This window comes from Manis javanica, chromosome 5 (genome assembly GCF_040802235.1).
Source record: "Manis javanica isolate MJ-LG chromosome 5, MJ_LKY, whole genome shotgun sequence".
NCBI classification, from domain to species: domain Eukaryota; kingdom Metazoa; phylum Chordata; class Mammalia; order Pholidota; family Manidae; genus Manis; species Manis javanica.
This window is the reverse complement of record NC_133160.1, coordinates 10,024,033-10,042,685: the sequence shown is the minus strand read 5'-3', so window position 1 is coordinate 10,042,685 and position 18,653 is coordinate 10,024,033. Positions and strand designations below refer to the sequence as shown.

Below are 18,653 nucleotides of genomic sequence, written 5' to 3'. Positions count from 1 at the left end.
AGATATGGAACCAAGGCCAGAGAGCCCAAGTGACTTTCCTCAGCTCACACAGTGGGGTGCAGCTTTGGAGTCTGGTCTGCACGACTTGGCCTTCTGGGTGATGGTGGCAGCATCTGATAGGACCTGGGCTTGGCTAGTTTAGAGTCTGACTGAGGGGAATGGCTGGTGAGGCTCTTCCGACCCCTGAGAGGGCTGTGGGCAGTGGGAGAGCTGGCTCTGGCTTTGAGGGTCTCCAGCCCACATCGGGCCTTGGGACCAGGGTTCATGCCCCTGCCTTGCAGTCCTACGGTTCCCATCAGTGGGGCCCAGGGTTCCCAGAGGGGCTTTTTCAGTTTTTTGTTTCTGGAAACTTCAGTCCCAGGAAGGGCAGATGCTCAAGGAGCTGCTAGGGACGGCTGGAGCCCTAGAGACTGGGAGACTCCGCGTGTCCTCTCTCCCTGGTACCCGGCCAGTTCCCAAAGAAGAGGGACTTTCCACAGAAGTCTGCCTCCTGCTTCCCTCAAGCCTGCCCGAGAGAGCACAAGTCAAGGTCCCCATGAGGCCCAGGCCTGCCTCGGTTTCCCTGTTTTTACTTCTTAGAGATGCCAAGGAGTCTGGGGGTGAACAGCCCCAACCCACAGGCTTGTCTCCCTTAGGCCTGGCGTGTGGGAGTTTTGGAGCCACAGACTGGGCTGTTATAGTCCCTGCACCCCTGTCACAGACTCTAGGTTGAGCTGGGCCTCCAGCTGGTCTAGGGTGAGACAGGCCATTGCCTGTGGGTCTTGCCTGGAGCTGGACTTTTGCCTGTGCTCATTAGAGCTGCCTCAGCTATAAAAGGACCCCTCCGACAACTGCTACCGCAAAGGGGATGCAAGTGAGACATGAGCAAGAACTGTCTTGTAATTCTTCATCATACTCAAAGGTGACCATACCTTTAAACACCCTAGAGCAGACCTGGCTGACCAGCTGCCTACAGGCCAAGTCCAGTCCAGGGATATGTTTGGTTTGGCCCTTGAAATATCTTGTCAAAATGTGAATCAGTTGCCAACATTTGAAATACCAAGAGCTTTCACATAAAATCTATTTCTCTGGCCTCTGTTGAAAATGGAAAGATCTGGCTAGACTGGGTCACATTCCTGCAGGGTGTAGATAGGGAGCCAGTCAGGGGTGCCCCTTTCAGAGTGGCACATCTGTATAGCCCTCTTCACCCCAGCCCCTGCTAAGCCCACTTTCCTCTAGGATCTTGATGTGTAGGTAGGAGTTCATCGGACAAAGGGGTGGAAAAGCATTCCAGGAAAGGGGAACAGCCCATGTCCATGGGGTTCATCTGTTGAAGAGTCACTCCACAAGTAGGTATGAAGCTTACTGTATGTACTGGGGCATACAGGAAACAAACAAAAATCCCTGCCTTCCTGTAGCTTGTTATTTCAGCCAGCAGTTCTCAGCTGGGTACTGTTTTGCTCCTCAGGGACACTTGGCACTGTTTGGAGGCTTCTGTGGCGTCACAACTGGACTGGGGAGGGGATGATACCAGCATTTAGCTGGTAGGGGTCAGGGTGCTGCTCAAGCAATTCTGAAGTTCACAGGACAGCACTTCACAGCAAAGAATGATCTGGCCCCAAGTGTCAGAAGATGGATAAACCTGTTAGAGGAAGATAAGAAACCAGACAATAAATGTATAATCTGAAGTCAGGTGGCGCTGAGAGTTCTCCTGATGAGACTCATCTGTGTGGCTCTGGGGACTGGGAGGGGGTGTGGCCACGGCCTGGCCGAGGTCCCATTCGAGTAGAGACCTGAGGAGGAGAAGGCACAGGTCCTAAAAAGATCGGGGTGCCCTGGTAAGGTGCCCCCAGCGTTGAGGTTGCTTGCTGAGCCACACTTTCCCTCTTTTCTGCCCTGCTCTGTCCTCAGCACAGCTTTGCTTATGGGGAGGTAATCAGCGATCCTGTTTCCATTTTACAGACAAAGGGCCCTGGCCAGATGTTACAAGCCCCTGAGAGGCTGACCCAAGCCACCTGCCTACTTTTAGCCCTGTCCTGTGGTCCTTGGAGGTGGTGATGGTCACTGAATTGCCTTCTCTTGTTCAGGGGCCCATGGGTGACCTGTTGGAATGGAGCAACTTCTGGGTGAGATGCTTAGCTTCAGTCATGGTGCATACAGGGTACACAGAACGTGCTGGTCAAATCAATGAAAAGAAGGGATCAAGGAGTAAGCTAGCCCAAGTCCATATAAGATAATGATCATGGCCAGCACTGATTAAGTGCCTACTGTGTGCCATCCTATCCTCACCCATGTGTGAGGGTTTCACAGAATGGATATTCTCAGAGGAAGGGTCAATGATCATCTGCATGGCTATGGTCAGAAGACTGTGGTGCAGAGAGAAGACGTCATTTACCCAGGGCCTATGGCAAGGCAATAGCAGGGCTGGCACTGGAGTCAGGCCTCCTGGATCCTGGGCAGCACCCCCTGCCTTGGCATTTCATATGCTCTGACTCAGTTTATCATCCCACCAAGCCTATGAAGTAGCTGGTAACATTATCCCATTTTACAGATGAGGAAACTGAGACTCAGAGAGGCAGAGTGACTTGCCCAAAGTCACACAGCATGTGTGTTTAGATCTACCTTCCACACTTTTGACCACCAAACACTGCCCCTTGTAAACCCTGGCTGTCCCTTTAGGAGAGTTAATAGCCCGAGGAATCGGGGAGGGAAGGTGGACTAGGGGGTCAAGTCCCTCGGGCTCTGCAGGACCAGGCAGGAGGCTGTGGAGAAGGTGGGGTCCTGAGGTGGGCAGGTCCACAGCCATGACTCCAGGTGAGCCTGGGGAGCTGCCAGCCTTCTGCACCCACACGCAGGCACAGCCGCCAAGAGAGCCTGTCAAGAGGATGCCCTGTGGTGTGTGTCAGGCTGACAATGGCTCCTTGTGTCTGGCGGGTGGTGGAGGAGGGGAGGCATTGTTCTCTGGGACACCTTCCCGCCATAGCTGGCTGCCGGCAGTCCCTGTCCCAGGACACTTGGCGTGGGGCTGTTCCGGGCGCCTGAGGGAGGTGTGTGTGTGTGTGTGTACAGAGGGGTGTGTGTGTCTGACACTGTCTCTGAGTGTGCCTGCACATGTCTTGCCTGCTGTAGCGGCGCCTAGGAGCAGGCATGTGGCTCGGTGTCTCTTGCGTCTGCCTGAGCGTCCCCTGGGTGTATGTGCGGCCGTTTGTGTATCTGCCTCTGTGTGTATCTCTGGCCCCCTGGGCCTTCGGCGGCATGCTCCCATGTGCTGAGTGTGTCTGTGTCCCCATCTCCATCTCGGTCTGTCTCTGGAGTGTCTTGACTCCAGGGGGACAGCAGAACCTGGCTTTGGGCTGAGGGCCGAGTGCCACTTATTGCCCGCTGTTGTTGTGAGGAAAGGGGTTTCAGACAGAGGGAGCAGCTAGCACAAACGCCCCCGGGAGGCAGGAGCGAGCTGGGGACGTGCCGGAGCAGCCAGGAGGCCAGGACAGCTGCAGCAGAGTGAGCCAGGGGAGAGGGCATGAGGGCCACCTGAGGGCCCAGGCAGAGAGCTGGAACGCTGTGCTGGTGAGAGGGAGCTGCTGGCTGTAGGTGGAGAATGGATTGTGGGGCAGCGTGAACGCGGTTTGGGGGGTTACGTGACCCATTTCACAAAGCAGTTCTGTGGCATGACCTCAGGGGGCCTGGACTCGTGGCAGGAATTGCAGCTCCCCATTTTGCAGAGGTAGAAACTGAGATTCAGGGAGCAGAAATTCCTTCGATGGCTGGCCATTTCCAGGCCAGAGGCGGCTGTCATTCTCCTCACCTTGGTTGCCTGGCCCTCCCCAACTCCCTTCTTATCCTGAGGCTTGGGGGATGCCTGGGTTAAAGACAGGAACCAGGAGTCTAGAGCCAGAGGGCTTGGGTTCAAATCTGTCTTTGCCACTTAACAGTGGTGTGACCTTAGGCAAGTCCCATAACCTCTCTGTGCCCCACTTTCCTCATCGGCAAAATGGGGATAATAATAATACATACCTCTGAAGTGTGCCACTGACAGTCCTGCCCCTAACAGGATCCCTCCTCTGCTTTGTCTTTCTCCAAAACACTTACCACCTTCTAACACACTACATGTTATATTTATTTCCTGTGGTGTGAGAGTGTCACTTCCATGAAAAAAGGACATTTGGGATGTTTTGCTAGCCAACATCTAACATCTAGAATAGTGTCCTGCACATGACTGGTGCTCAGTGAATTGTTGTTGAATGAAGGAAACCAGGTAGTACATGTAAAATACCACAACAGGGTATGACATATAGTAAGTGGGATGTGAAAGGTAGTTATTATTGTTAACTGGGGAATGGGCTGGCATTTGGAAGCATGAAAGCCCAGTTAGCCTGCATTGAAAACTGGGGTCCCCACCGCCTTTTCTGCACTTTGCTCTTCCCTTCCTGATGTGTTCAGCCCTGGCTGGGGCAGCCGTCTGCTGTCTTTCGTCTCCATGGTTTGAAGACAGGTGGGCTCTGGCAGGTGCTCTGAGCTGGTGGTTTCGTGCCCCTGTGAAGGAGTTGTGACTCGGTTTCCCTGGCTGGCCGTGGAGATCCACCCCTACTGCCCAGGATCCATGTCCTCCTATAGGCAATGGCAAACAGAACCTTCTGGATGGGAGGCAGATCCAGTTGGCATCTGTAGCCAAAATGTTCTGCCAATGGCACGAGGAGCCTTTGGGCAAATACTTGTCAAGTCCAGCATGTTTGTTGAGGAAGCAGCTTTGTGATCTCAAAATCTTTCTAAGAAAGAATGAAAGGAGAGAATTAGGCCTCAAAGACCAACTGGGGGAGGTGGTGAACCCCCAAGGCCTTGGGACCACTCCCTGCCACCTGGCCATTGGCTCTGGGCTCCCCTGCACCCTCCGTCCCTGACTCTGAGGAGGGCCAGGCACTGGGGGGACTGCGGCCAGCAAACAACAATCTTCCTCTGGCCTCTCACTTCTATCCTTCTTTGCTCCTGATCCCAGCCCTGGCCAGGACGTGTGGCCGGCGCCAGGGGGTGGGGCTAGGGGGGGCCACTGTCCCTTCCTTGGGGACCAGTTGGAGTGCAGGGGCTTTATTCAGCATAGCTGGGTAACCTTGGTAGCCTCCCACCCTCTTCTCAGGCCACCACCAGGGTTCACACTTCCATGTCCCAGTCCTCCACTCACCGGGCATTTATTGTGCACCTACTGTGTGCCCTGCCCCTGGGAGACATTGAAAAAGCCTTGAGTAGGGAATGGCTTGGTTTTTTTGCAGATGGTGAGGAGGCCAGTGTGGCTGCCGCTGAGTGAGCAAGGGGAGAGTGGGCGAGGTGAGGTCAAGGAGTCGTGGGTCCAGGTCGTGCTTGGCCATGGAACTTTGGGCTTCCTTCTGAGTCTAATGAAGACCCCCTGGAAGGCTCTGAGCAGATCAGTGCAGGAACTGCCTTTTCAACATATATCACAAAAGAGGCTCTGTTCTTTTAGAGGGTCCATCTGGCTGCTCTGGGGAGAATCACCTGGGGAGGGGTGGTGTGGGGATCTAGAGTGGCAGGATGCAGGTGATGAGCAGTGGCATTCAGGGTGTATTTTGAAAATTAGAGCCACAGCATTGCCTGCTGTGGGTGCTTTGGCACTCATGGGAGAAAGACAGGGTCTAAGATAACTCTGGGGTTTCTGGTTGAGTAACTGAGAGGCTGGTGGGACCATTTCTATAATGGGGAAGTAGGGGAAGGAGCAAATCTAGGGGCAGATGCTGTGTTCAGTTCAGGACACACTGAGTTGAGCTGTTTTGGAGGGAGGTGAGCAGGGAGAGCCTCCACCTACCACCTCCCCCTCACCTGTGTCCTGGTTCAGAGGCTCAGTACCTGCCCCAGGACAGTCGCAGCAGCTGCCCAGCTGTCCTCCCAGCCTCTCCCTTTTCCAGCCTTCCTCTTCCACACCTGTGAAGTTCATCTTGAGAAAGCATAACTCTAGATCCCATCTCGGCTCTGCTCAAGAACCATTGATGGCTTCCCTCTGCCACCTAGATCCAGTTCAAACACCTTAGCTGGTTAGCCTGGCCCTGCACGGTCTACCCTCTGCAGCCTCGTCACCCACATGGCCAACCAAGAGGATGACACTGGGTTCCTCAGATGCACCCTGTCCCCTCGAACCTCCTCAACATTGCTCAAGCCCTTCCTGCCAGCTGAGTGCCCTTTCTCACCCCACCTCATGGATGCGTTGGAAGGCCTTGCCTCTCATGTCTGTAGCCTTTTGTTTGTTTCTTTCTCCCAGGACATAGCACACAATGCTTTGAATTACACTTGTGTACGTCTTCCCCTCATCCCAGAGGGCAGAAAAGGTGCCAGATTCATTTCTGGACTTGATGCCAGGCTCTAAGCCAGTCCTTGGTAGATGGGTGGGTGAGCTGTTGAAGATGGTATGTTTGCAGTGCTCTGGGCCCACCAGGAGCCCATTTACTCTTCTTCTGGAGAATACACCCTGGTTTTCCCCTGGGGTGTCGCCACCCCTTTGGTCTGCATGGATCGGCTGACCTCATCCTGTAGTGTAGATTCATGGGCCAGGTCTGGCCAATCAGAGCTTCCCAGGCCACTGGCTACATCGTTTGCTTCAGGGATGGGCACATGATCCAATCAAAGCCAACAGAACTCAATTCTGTGGTATAGAAGACAAGATGTTGTTGCCTTGAAGTAGCTGAGCTAGTGGGATGTCAGCCTGGTGCAGCCATGGCCACTGTGTCACCAGGACAGCAAAGGCTGCCTGAAAATACAGCCAACACAGAGCAAAGCAGAGCTGAGAGATGGAGAGAGCCCAAGTCCTAAAGGCGTCATTGGTACTCCTGGATCGAGCCATGCCTGAAGCAGGATAGTCCTGACCTTCTCTGTTACATATGCCAATACAATTTTCTCTCATTATCTTTTAAAACCCACTTTGGGTTGGGTTTCTATTGCGTGCAGCTATGAGAATTCCTGACAAATACATGAGCTTTCTCCTGAGTCTATCTTTTGCCATCTCACTGTCTGTCTCTCTATGCATGGGCCCGTGTGAAATTCTCTCATGAGGAACTGCTTTGGATACTGCACATGGATTGATGTTCAAAAAACATATGGAGCCAAAGTGTTTCTTTTCTCACCTGTGGATAATACAAATAATGATCACTGGTCCTAGCTGCCCTGAGCAACTTTTGGAACAAGGCAGGGGGCAAATAGAAAACCTAAAGCAGTAAAATGGACTCAGGTTCTTGAGGACTAAGTCTGGGTCTGTGACCCCATGGCTGCTCAGTATGGGCCTTGATGCACAGAGGATGTTTCTTGACTATCCTCTGCTTGATAGTGTAAGGCCGTTTTTCAGCTTGGACGTGAAGGACATTCTGGACCAGAACCTCTCTGTGAAGTACCCTCATCAGAAGTCCTTCCTCCAGAGTTGTTTAGGGTTTTTCCACCTCTGTATTGCTGTACGCAAAAACTCAGGGAAGGCAGACTTCAGCCAAGCCCCAAGGGATGGGTCCCAGTTGTTTTAAGCCAATCACAGCGGCCCCTTTCCCCTTGCCAATGATTGATTTAGGCTGCTCTGGATGCAGCTCTGGCCAGAGATCCTGCTGGGACCTCTGGGAAAAGCTTCCGTGCTCTTCAAAATAGGGGAAGCAAAATGCAGGATTTCCTTCCTTTTTAAGGTTGAATAATATTCCATGTGTGTAAATACCACATTTTCTTTATCCATTCCTCTGTGATGGACATTTAGGTTGTTTCCACATCCTGACTATTGTGAGTAATGCTGCAGTGAGCCCCCTCAGCATCATGGAACTGCAGATCTCTGTTTGAGATCCTGATTTCAATCCTTTTGGATAAATATTCAGAAGTGGGATTGCTGGATCATGCTATGTGAAATAAGCCACTCACAGAAGGACAAATACTGTACTATTCCACTTCTATAAACTATCTGAAACAGTGAAGCTCTGAGAAGTAGAGGGTAGAATGGTGAATGGTGGTTGCCAGGGGCTGGGGGTGGGACGTGGGGCAGGGAATGGGGAGTTGCTATTTAACCAGTATTGAGTTTTGGCAGAACAAGACTGGCAGGCTCAAGAGGTGAGGTGAGACTTGGGTGGAAATAAAGGGTTCCATCAAAGTAGATGAAGAAGCTGCAATGAGAAGCATGAGCCCTGAGAATGTCCTGAGGTGTGGGGGAGGCACCGGGCTCCCATCTGGAGAGGAAAGTGCTTTGCTCCTTGAAAGGGAAAGGAAAGGGGTCCCAGGAAGGCGGGAGGCTGAGGAGCACCCCACCTTGAGCCATAAACAGCTGAGGCAGCATTCTGTCCTCTTTCTTCCAAAGACCCTGCAGAGTCGCCACAGCCTGGGAGGGAGGGGGCCAGAGGCCTGGGGATCCTGCTCTGCTCTCAGCGCCTCCAGCACCCAGAGCTGGGGCCTTCTGCCTCACCCAGCCAGACTCCCTAGTGCCTCCACACTGTCCCGAGTACCTTCCCGGCTCCCAGGACCCATACCTGGCTCCCCCAGGGTATTGGGAAGCCTTGCTGTCACCGGATGGATTGAGCAACTCAGGCGAGTGTACATTTTCCAGTTCATGCTAACCGCCGTTCATTCACTTCCCCTCACACTCATCGGCCAGTTAGTTCCTTGTCATTTCTCAGGGGACACTGTGACCCTTCCTATGAACCCTCCGTGATGCAGCCCGGAACCCGAGTCACCCTGAGATAGCATTCCGTTAACCTTGGTCCTGGAAGCCCCTGGCCTGGTTTGCACCTGCAAATGGAAGTAACGCCGATGGCGATGATGATGGCCACCAAGCCTGACAGTGCCGAACACTTACAGGTATTAGCTTTGGGGTGGGTCCATGCTTGTCCCCATTCTCTAGATGAGAAAACAAGACCCAGAAGGGTTGACTAACATGCTGATAAGTGAAGGAGCCATGATTTGAACCCAAGCAGCCTGGTATAGGAATTCAATCATGTTTAGTTAGACGTTTGACAAAACACTTTTGTAGAAAAAAAGTTAGGAAGAAAAAAGTTGGAGATCTACTTTAAAAGGTATCATCAGTCATTCACTCATTAAACAGCTATTTCCATAGCAGATACAATAGGCCCAGCAGGTGCTTTTCACAGAGGACATGGGATGGAACAGGTAGGGTTCCTGCCCCGTGGAGCCCATGGTCCAGTGAATACAGTCAGTCAATCAAAGACTTGAACACTTGAAATCGAGACTGCTCGAACCTATAAAGATCAGAAGTGTATGAGACGCTGAGGTGGAAACACTGCGACATTTCCAGGCTTTTTTACTCAGATATACTTCTTTCAAGAAAAAGACCTTACCCTCAAGGCCTCCCCCTGTAAAGTTAGGGGGTAAGGATGTGAGGACAAAGACCTGAGGCCCTTGGGGGTCCTTGTGATATCCCTGGAGACACAAGGCTGTGGGGTAAGACCACTGGCCCCAGATCCCACAGCCCTGGTCCTTCCAGTGTGTGACCCAGTGCAGGTCAAGACTTCTGTCCTCTGGAAGCCTCAGTTTCCTCATTTGGAAGTAGGACGCTGAATCCTTCCAGGGCCACATGAGGATACAGTGTTTTGGTGTGGAATATTATGAATTAGCATACTTCCGTAGTGTATCTCCTGGTCAGCTTGGGGGAAGATGATTCCAGAAAGACCAAATGCTGAAGGCATCTTGTCTTTGCAAACCTCAGCTGGGTTCACAAGAGCATTACAGACCATGGCAGAGGAGCCCATGGTCCTCGCAACAAGGTTGGTGGCTGGGTGAGGACTCTGGCAAACTAGAGGGAGCCAGGACTCAGGTTCCATGGCGAACATGCTCCAGTAAGGCCTGAAAGCTGTGCTCAAGAGAAGCCAGAAATCCAGACCTTTATATTAACTCCCCCAGTTCTTAAATGTTTCTGACTAATTAAGAAAAAGCACTGGCCTTCCACTCAATACCTTTCAGCATGGCTATGATCAAACAGACAGATAGTAACAAGCGTTGCCTGCATGTAGAGCAATTGGAACCCTCATAGACTGCTCTGAGATGGTAAAATGGTGCAGCCACTTTGGAAAATGGTCTGGCAGTTCCCCCAAAGGTTAAACACAATTAACTTGACCCAGCAATTCCCCTCCTAGGTATGTACCAAAGAGAATTGGAAACCTATGTCCCTACAAAACCTTGCACATGGCTGTCCATAGCAGCACTGTTCCTAAGAGCCAAAAAGTGAAACCAACCCAAATGTCCATCAGCTGATGAATGTATGAACAAAATGTGGTGTGGCCATACCATGGAATATGCTATTTAGCAATAAAAAGGGGTGAAGTATTGATTCATGCTACGATGTGGATGGACCTTGAAAACATCATGTCGGGTCAAAAGAGTCAGACACAAAAGGTCATATAATGTATGTTTCCTTTTCTGTAAAATATCCAGAATAGGCAAATCTACAGAAACACAAAGTAGATCATTAGTTGCCAGGATTTGGATGGGGAAAAATGGGAAGTGATTGCTAATGGGTGTAGGGTGTTTGGGGGCAGTAAAATGGATTGTGGTGATGGTTGTACCACTCCGTGAATATACTAAACACCATTGTTGTACACTTTAAGTAGGTGAATTGTATGGCAATGAGTTATAGCTTAACAGAACTGTTAAAAAAAAGTTGGCCTAACTGAGCTTCTCAACTGGTCAGCTCAACTGTAGACCACATGTGTTAGCTCTGTTGTCAGGGAGGTCATCCTCCAGAGTATCCAATTCGGTCCTTACAGAGCAGATGGGACAGCACCAGAAGGCAGAATTTCCCTATAGGACTCAGCAGCAATATAAAACACACCCTGGAGTGGGGGTGTTTATTGCTCCTTTTAAATATAAACAATCAAATGCAAACAGAGAAAGGTTCTGTTTGTTACTTCTAGCCCCAAATGAGAAGAAAACAGAGCTGAGTGTGTGGTTCAGTGACCTCCAGCGTCCCACAGACCAGCCTCAGCATCTTCCACTGTGAAGGTGCTGGAATCTGGCACATGAGTGGGTCAGGGTGGGGGCTACTTCCCTGCCTCTTTCTTCCTTCCTGCCTCATGTCTGTAGATAAAGTGAAGAGGATCATGGGATAAGAGAGATGCCCTGTCTTGCTCCCAGAAAAGGATCCACCCAGCTTCCTCCTGGGGACCTCAGGGTTGGCGAGGGGACTGTGGAGAGCAGACAGAGGTGGGGCAACGGGGACGAGGTGAAGCTGTGAAATCCATGCAGCCCAAGAGGATACTCAGTAAGGCTGAGGGTGACCTGAATCCTGGCAGGGTCTATGACTGGCTAATCTTCCTTCACTCATCAATCACTGGCTGAGCACCTACTATGTGCCCAGCACTGCAGCTAGCTGGTGCTGAAGAACAGTCTCCATGCTCGGGGAGTGGAAGTTCTGGTGTAAAGGATAGGCAGTGGGCCAAAAAGCAGCACATCCAGCCCAGAATGCCATGAGGAGAATCTCAAGGACACAAAAGCAGGATGAGAAGCTGAAGCGAATCTGAAGCAGTATTTTAGAAAGGGTGGTCAGGGAGGGCCTCTGGGAGGTGACTTTTCAGCTGAGATTGGAGTCATTCTGAGGCAGAGGACTACAAATGCAAAGGCCCTGATGCTGGGTGGAAGCAGGGAGTTCACGAGACACCAGACCAGGTCAGGCCTTGTGGGCTGCTGGGAGGGCTTGGGCTTTCCTGTGGGAGCCGTGGAGGGTTCTGAGCACAGGAGGCCCTTATCCCATCTAGGGTTTAATAGGATCTCTCTGGCCCAAGACAGAGAATAGACTGTGGGCTGGGGAAGGAGCAAAGCTGGAAAGCCAGGGAGGAGGCGACTGCAGCGGTCCAGACGCGAGGTGATCATGGCTTGCCCAGGGCAGGAGCAGTAGAGGTGGGAAGAAGTGGTCACTGCTTTTTCTCATTACCTAACTTACCTGCTGCCCAGAAAGACAGAGCAGGAGAAACCAGAGATCATACACATACGTGAGACATACACTCTGACACTCTACATACATATAGATCCTACACATATATTATGTACATATGCACATGTATTCTACATACATATAGATCCTACGCATGCACATAATCCTATAGTCACATAGTTCTACACATATACTATATACACAGAACCTACATATATATTACACACACATTCTACACACATATAGATTCTACATGTATATATTCTCCATACATACAGATTCAACACATGCATTTTAAACAAGTTAACTTTGAGTTCTAACACCTGGGCTCAGAGGGCCTTGTGTCCTGGAAGGGGCACAGCTCTGGAGTCAGAGTGTGGACTTGCTGCTCAGGAACTGCGAGTCAGGCCCTGCTCATATGCTCCTCATTCTTCTCATCTTTGAAATGGGGATGACAGTGTCTGCCCTGCAGGGTTGTTGGGAGGACTGGATGAAACCACCATGTATGCAAAGCAGCTGGACTGGCACAGAAGCTGGGACGATTCATTGACATTCATCACACCAATAACAAGGTCTGTTTTGGGGCCAAGCAAACCCCATTGAGCAGCTTCCTGGAACAAGGGTGTGTACACACATACCCGCACACCCACTCTCTTGCTTGGGGCACATGGGAAAGGGGACAGACCCGCAGCCTCTGTACGGGCAGGATGGACCAAGAACTACAGTGGAAACCTGTGAGTCAGTGACAAGCACAAAACAGTTAATGGGCGTGCCGCCACGGCTACAGTAATGATGGAGAGATAGAAGCATAGATAATGTCCGGAAGGCAGGTACATTAGTCAGGGCTCTCTCAGTTCCAAGAGACAGAAACCCAACTCAAACCGGTTTAAGTGGAAAAGAATTTATTGGGTCACGTTAAAAAAAAAAATTTAGGGGTGGGTTTGCTTCAGGCATAGCTGGATCCAGGTACTTGAATGATATCATCAGTTTTCTATGTCTCTCTGAAAGATTAATTGAGTTAATTAATATATGTAAACTCTAAACAACACCTAACACACCTAATGCTCTATAGTATTAGCTTTTATTTTATTAGTGCTACTATTGCTACTACTAGTTATCTTATTAGCCCAGCAGCACAGAAAGAGCCAGTGCTCTTTCATAACTATTCCTATTAAAGTCTCAGGACTGGTTTTCATTGGTTTAGGTTGAATTGTGTGGCCATCTCTGAACTGAACTGTGTGGTCCATGGCCAGGTTCTGTGACCATCAGGTTCTGTGACAAGGTTCATGTGACCGTCCTTGAGGTTGGGAGTGTTGGGAGTGGGGTCAGCTCAATCCAAAGCCCATGAATGGTGGAGAGGGTCTTCTCAGCAGAAAATGGGGGCTCCCACTAAGGGGCCATGATGGAGTCTCCAAGGCCTGCCTCCAATTTGTCTGCCATCACCTGGGAGCCCTGAGGCCTTGATTCCTCCCCTGCCCTCTGCATTACCTTCTTTGCACAAGGACAGCCTTTAAAGTTAGACGTGGTCTTCATACCAAGTTCCATTGCTTAATCAGCTTCACTTCCCTGTCTCATTTCCCCATCTGTGAAATGGGATGATTATACTTAATTCAACAAAATCTTATGTCATACTGTATCTGACATTTATTGGGTACTGCTAGCCTCACACTGTTTATGTATCAGTTCATTTAACCCTTGTAACAATAACCCTTGGAGTTAAGTGTAACTATCCCATTTTTACAGTGAGGAAACTGAGGCATGGAGAGCCCTTCATCTGAGGTCACCTAGCCAGCAAGTGGCAGTGCTGATCTGAACCCAGGCAACCTGGCCTTAGAGCCCCAGCACTGCAGACTCTGAGGTAAGGCTCAGTGGCTGCCACACAGATAGGTGCTTTCTATGCAGTGGCTGTCCCTGGCAAGATGTGTTGTCTTTCACCTGCCTCAGTTTCTCTCGTCTGTACAACGGCCTCATAGCTGTGGAACAAAGAGAGTGAGCTAAAAGGGGACAAAGTGGCACAGGGGTCTGCATTTCTTTAACAAATACTTACTGAGCACCTGCTATGTGTGGGGACAACAGTGAATGTGACAAACTCCCTGTCTTCTGGGAGCCGACATTCCAGGGCTGGGACGGGCAACAGATGAGTCAATGGTGAGATGATTCTGGACAGAGTGTGCTTTGGAGAAAATAGGACAGGTGACAGGACAGTGACAGGGTGGTTGAGGGGCCCCTAGATGAGAAGGCATCTGAGCTGAGTCCTGAAGGAGGAGAAGGCCCCCCTTGGAAAGATCTGGATGCAGGCCGGGAGAACCACAAGTGCAAATGTCCTGAGGTGGGAACTGGTGGGTCAAACCCTGCTCTTGCTGCTGGCTGGGAAACCAAGATACAAAGAGAGGAAGGGACAGACCCAGGGCCACACAGCTGGTGGAGGTGAAGCTGGGCCTGCATAGAGGAGGCATACGGGGGCCGGGACTGCTGTAGGCACACCCAGCGGGACTCTTCCAGGCTGCTAGAGGGACAGCCTCCCCTTCCTGAGCTGTCCCAGCTGTTGCAGAGGCTGTGCTGTCCTGGTTCCCTTGTTTAATCACAAACAACATTTTTCCCCCTCACTTAATTGTGGACCAGATGCCTGTGGACCTGCCACCATCTGGCCCCACTTCTGGCTTGGGATGATGGGGCCTGGTGGCTGTCTTTGAGGGCTAAGTGGGGCATCTTGGCTGAGAGGGTGCCAAGTTTGTCGTAGCCTCAGTGCTGGGACTACTCTGGGCCACGCCTCCACGTCTTGTCTGCAGCGGGGAGGGCACTAAGGGTTGGTGTGAGCATCTGTAAGACAACAGTGGCAAGTGCCTGGCATCAAATAGCCCTAATTCCTAAAAGGGCTGGAATGCTGTCCCTAGAAGACAGGATTGTCACCTCCTGTGTCTGTCTCAAGAGTAGAGAGAAAGGGTGCAGTTCCAGCTCCCAGCAACTTGTGGTGGAGGTCAGAGTCCCCTTGGTGGGTGGGGAGACTGAGGCTCTGAGAGATCCCAGAGCATCTGGGTGAGGGAGGGATCCAGTGTGTGGCTCCTGCTGCTCCAAAAATCCCTCCTGTTTCCACACCAGCACCTCATAAACCACACATTTTCACAAGCTGTTGATTGTGACAGGAACATCCCATGGTCTATCTTCCAGAAGCTTCATACTGGGCTGGCTCTATTTGTGAGCCCACGTCAGCTCTAATGTCTTGGGTGATTTGAAGTTAGAACCAGCCCTCCCCACTGGGGAGGGGAGCTAAAGTGAATTATTTTCTGTGCCCAACTAATAATAATAATAACATAGTGACAATAATGTTCACTGACTATTATTAAACACTATAGCTAGGAGCCAGGGGCTTTCCATACATTATCTCATTTAAAAATTCACACCAACCTTCTGAAGGAGGCTCTATAATGCTCTCTAGTCAGATGAGGAACCCTGAGCAATGAGGGACCCATCCATGGCCACACAGCTGGGTGGTGGTAGAGGCAGGATTCGAACCAGACCCATCAGACAGCAGAACCCATGCCCAGTAATGTCCTCTTCAAACCTTTGTTTAAGAAGCCAGTTCCGGGAGCTGATTCCTCTTTTGCAAGTAGTGTATCCTGGGGACGGAGCCTCGGGAAAATCCCAACAGCAAGTGTCCTGAGCTAGCTACTGGCAGGTGCATGGGTTATGGACACCCACGGAAAGGGTGGACTAGTCCAGGAAGGGGTGGGAGGTGTGGACGTCAGGGCCCTTGGCCCCCAGGAGCCATGACATGAAAAGAAACACCCACAGAGGCCCATGTCCAGACCCCTTAACAGGTTAGAAGCTTCCGAGCAGCTCTCGAGCAGCTCTCTATCACTCTGCTTCTAGTTCCCAGTCAAGCAGTGCCATGCCTCCAGAATAGCTGCCTCTATCTCCCTGCCTCCACCCGGGCCCGGCCCCCATCACTGCTCCTCTGGACCACTGCAGCGTCTCTCCCTGGCCTCCCTGCTTCCACCCTTGCCCCATGAGCCATTCCCCACACACAGAGGGATCCTCTTAGAACCAAAAACAGGTCATGTCCCTCACTTGGTGAAAATTGCTCCAAGTGCTCCCTTTTACTCTTAGAGTAACCCCTTAAATCCTTGTCACAACCTCCAAGGCCCCACATGGCATCTCCTGGTAATCTCTGCACTTCAGCTGTGCTAGCTTCTCTGTTTCCAGAACCCATTCAGCTGGTTCCCACCTCAGGGCCTTTGCACTCACTGTGCCTCGTGCCTAGCTTTCTCAGCCCCCAGATTACACAACTGCCTAATTCTTGGCTCATATATTACCACCTCAGTGCAATGGTGGGGGGGCCTGATTCCCCGGCGCTAAAGTACAACCTGTCTTTTCTAGGTTCTACCCTGGCACCCCTAGGATCCAGTCCACACTGTGGCCAGGGGGAGCTTTCTGAACCCTGAATCTCAGCATGTTCTCCCCTCCCTAAATCCTCTCTGGCTGGACCCCACCCTCAATCCCTGAATACAAAGCCCTGGATGGGGCTGCTGCCTGAATCTCCTCCCTCTTACTGAGTTCTCCTTGCATGCTTGCTGCAGCCAGACTCAACTTGTAGTTCCCCCAGGGGCCAGGGTCACCCTACCGACCTCAGGCAGATTACTCTCTGTGGTGGGAGGCTGTCCTGCGCACCACAGGGCGTTGAGCAGCACTCCTGGCCTCTACCCACTAAATGCCAGGAGAACCCTGTCCCCAGTTGCAACTACCAGAATTGTCTCCAGACATTGCCCAGTTCCCGGGGGAGAGCAGAGTCGCCAGGGTGGGAACTGCTGGGCTCAGCTTTTGTCAGCTTGTTCTCTCTCTGGGGCGCACTCCCTACCAGCCTGCTACCGTCATCCTGTTCCCTCCTCACTGTGCTTCAGGTCCCTGTAGACACTGCCCATGACCAGTCGTCCCAGTCCCAGGCAGGGTCAGGAGTCTTCTAGATGCTTCCACTATTCACCACCGGAAACTTTTTGATGCTGTCCTGTAATTGTCAGGTCACTTGTTCGTTCCCGTGGGACGTCAGTGCCCTCAGGACAGGCACAGTGTCTGCTCTGTCATCCCCGTGTCCCAGGCCCCACCTGGCCTGGCGTGGAATAGGGCTCAGTCCACACTTCTACTCCCTCACCCTTTCCCTTGGCGGTCAGTTAGCCCAAGTCTGCACATAACGGGCAGGTACCAGCCATACTGGAAAGGACCAGACATGGTCCCCGCCCCCAGCCAGGTCACTTTCTGGTGGGAGACACTGACACATCAAGAGGCAAATAAGACAGTTCAAATTCAATGCTACAGTGATGGAAACACACAGAGACATCTAACCCAAAATATGGGGTCAAGGTGGGCTTCCCAGGGAAAGTGACATCCAGAAGGTAACATTTAGATGCTAGAAAGATGAACAAGCCGATCAGCCAAAATAGCGTCAGAATGGCAGTTGCACAATGTTGTGAACAGACTAAATGTCATTGAACTGTTCACTTTAAAATGCTTAATTTCATATTATATGAATTTCACTTCAATTAGAAAAGAAAAAAAAATAGTGCAACAGTATTCCTGGTAGAGGGAACAATGTGCAGAAGTCTGGAGGCTGGTCGAGCATGGGACTTGAAAAAATTGTGAGTTGTTTCACCTGGCAGGAGCCCAGATCTGAGGAGGCAGGTGGTGGACAGTGGTGGTGAGACAGGAGAGCTGGGCAGGGCCTGGGCCACGGTGAAGCTTATATTTTTCCTGAGTGAGTAGAGAGCCATGGAAGGTTGTAGGTGGAGGAAGGACAGGATATGACTTGGGTTCTTTCAGGATCCTTCTGGCTGCAGGTGGAGAAGAGACTGTCAGTGGGTGAGGGTGGGAGCAGGGAGAACAGAGGGAAAGCCAGTGCAGAGACAGGGTGGTGGTCCAGGCCAGGAGCTGGCTGTGGGGGTCGTGGTCTGGTTTGAGAGTATTTAGGCCCTAAAACTGACAGTTATGCTGGTTTGGTTGTGGGTGGTGAGGGGGAGCATCAAGGACAACAGCCAAGTGCCTCCATTGGAAACCTGTCTGGGGCCTGGGCACCCCCGCAGCCTCCCAGAGCCCTCTACAGGGGCAGGGGCAGGACCCAGCTCTGCCCCCAAGGCCTCTGCTTCCCTTCCAGGCTCCCTCAGGGGCAGTCTTCGTTCACTCACCATTCCCTGTGTGGCCCCTGGCCGATTACTTGACCTCTCTGGGCTCATTTCTGGAGCATCTGTGTGTCCTTTTCTCCAGGAAGAACACGAGGGTGCAGGAAACCACCAGCTCAGGCAGAGAACCTTGAAGAACCTGTCCTGCTGGCCTTACCTGCCGTTCCCTGGTACTCAGTAGGCAGAGAGGGCCCCCGGGTCATGGTCTGGGCAAGAGGACGTAGCCCAGCCGCCACATGCCCTACGCTGACAATCAGCCCTCTGCCCGCCTGAGGGCCTCTTGGCGTTCAAACCCACCATCCCAGGGGCTGTAACCCCAGGCCCAGCCTGGCTCTGAGTGCCACACTCTGGCAGAGGCTGTCCAGGCCTTGGGGAGACACAACCTCCCTTGGCAGCATAGTGTGGTGACCAAGAGCACAGGGACTGGAGCCAGGGCCTGAGCGCGAATCCCAGCTCTGCTCACTCCTGCTGTGCAACCTTGGGCAAATGACTCAACATCCCTGGTGCCCAAAGAACGGGCCTTTCATGTCCCACACAAGTGGGGCTTTTACCCTTGTGGTAGGTAGGAGTCCCTGTTCACAGGGGACTTGAATTTGATTTCTATTTTA

General features: G+C 51.8%; 1 long non-coding RNA gene across 2 annotated transcripts; it reads right to left on the bottom strand.

Annotated features, from left to right (window-relative positions):
* Window positions 1–12,763: 12,763 nt before the first annotated feature.
* On the bottom strand, window positions 12,764–18,171 carry LOC108391981 (uncharacterized). Of its 2 annotated transcripts, XR_005058258.2 has the most exons (4): window positions 18,052–18,160; window positions 17,523–17,700; window positions 13,367–13,461; window positions 12,764–12,879 (listed from the first exon to the last, which is right to left on the bottom strand). It is a non-coding gene; the product is annotated as an uncharacterized lncRNA (long non-coding RNA). The 2 variants fall into 2 exon arrangements; XR_012131929.1 differs by lacking the exon at window positions 17,523–17,700 and having other exon boundaries at window positions 18,052–18,171.
* Window positions 18,172–18,653: the final 482 nt, after the last annotated feature.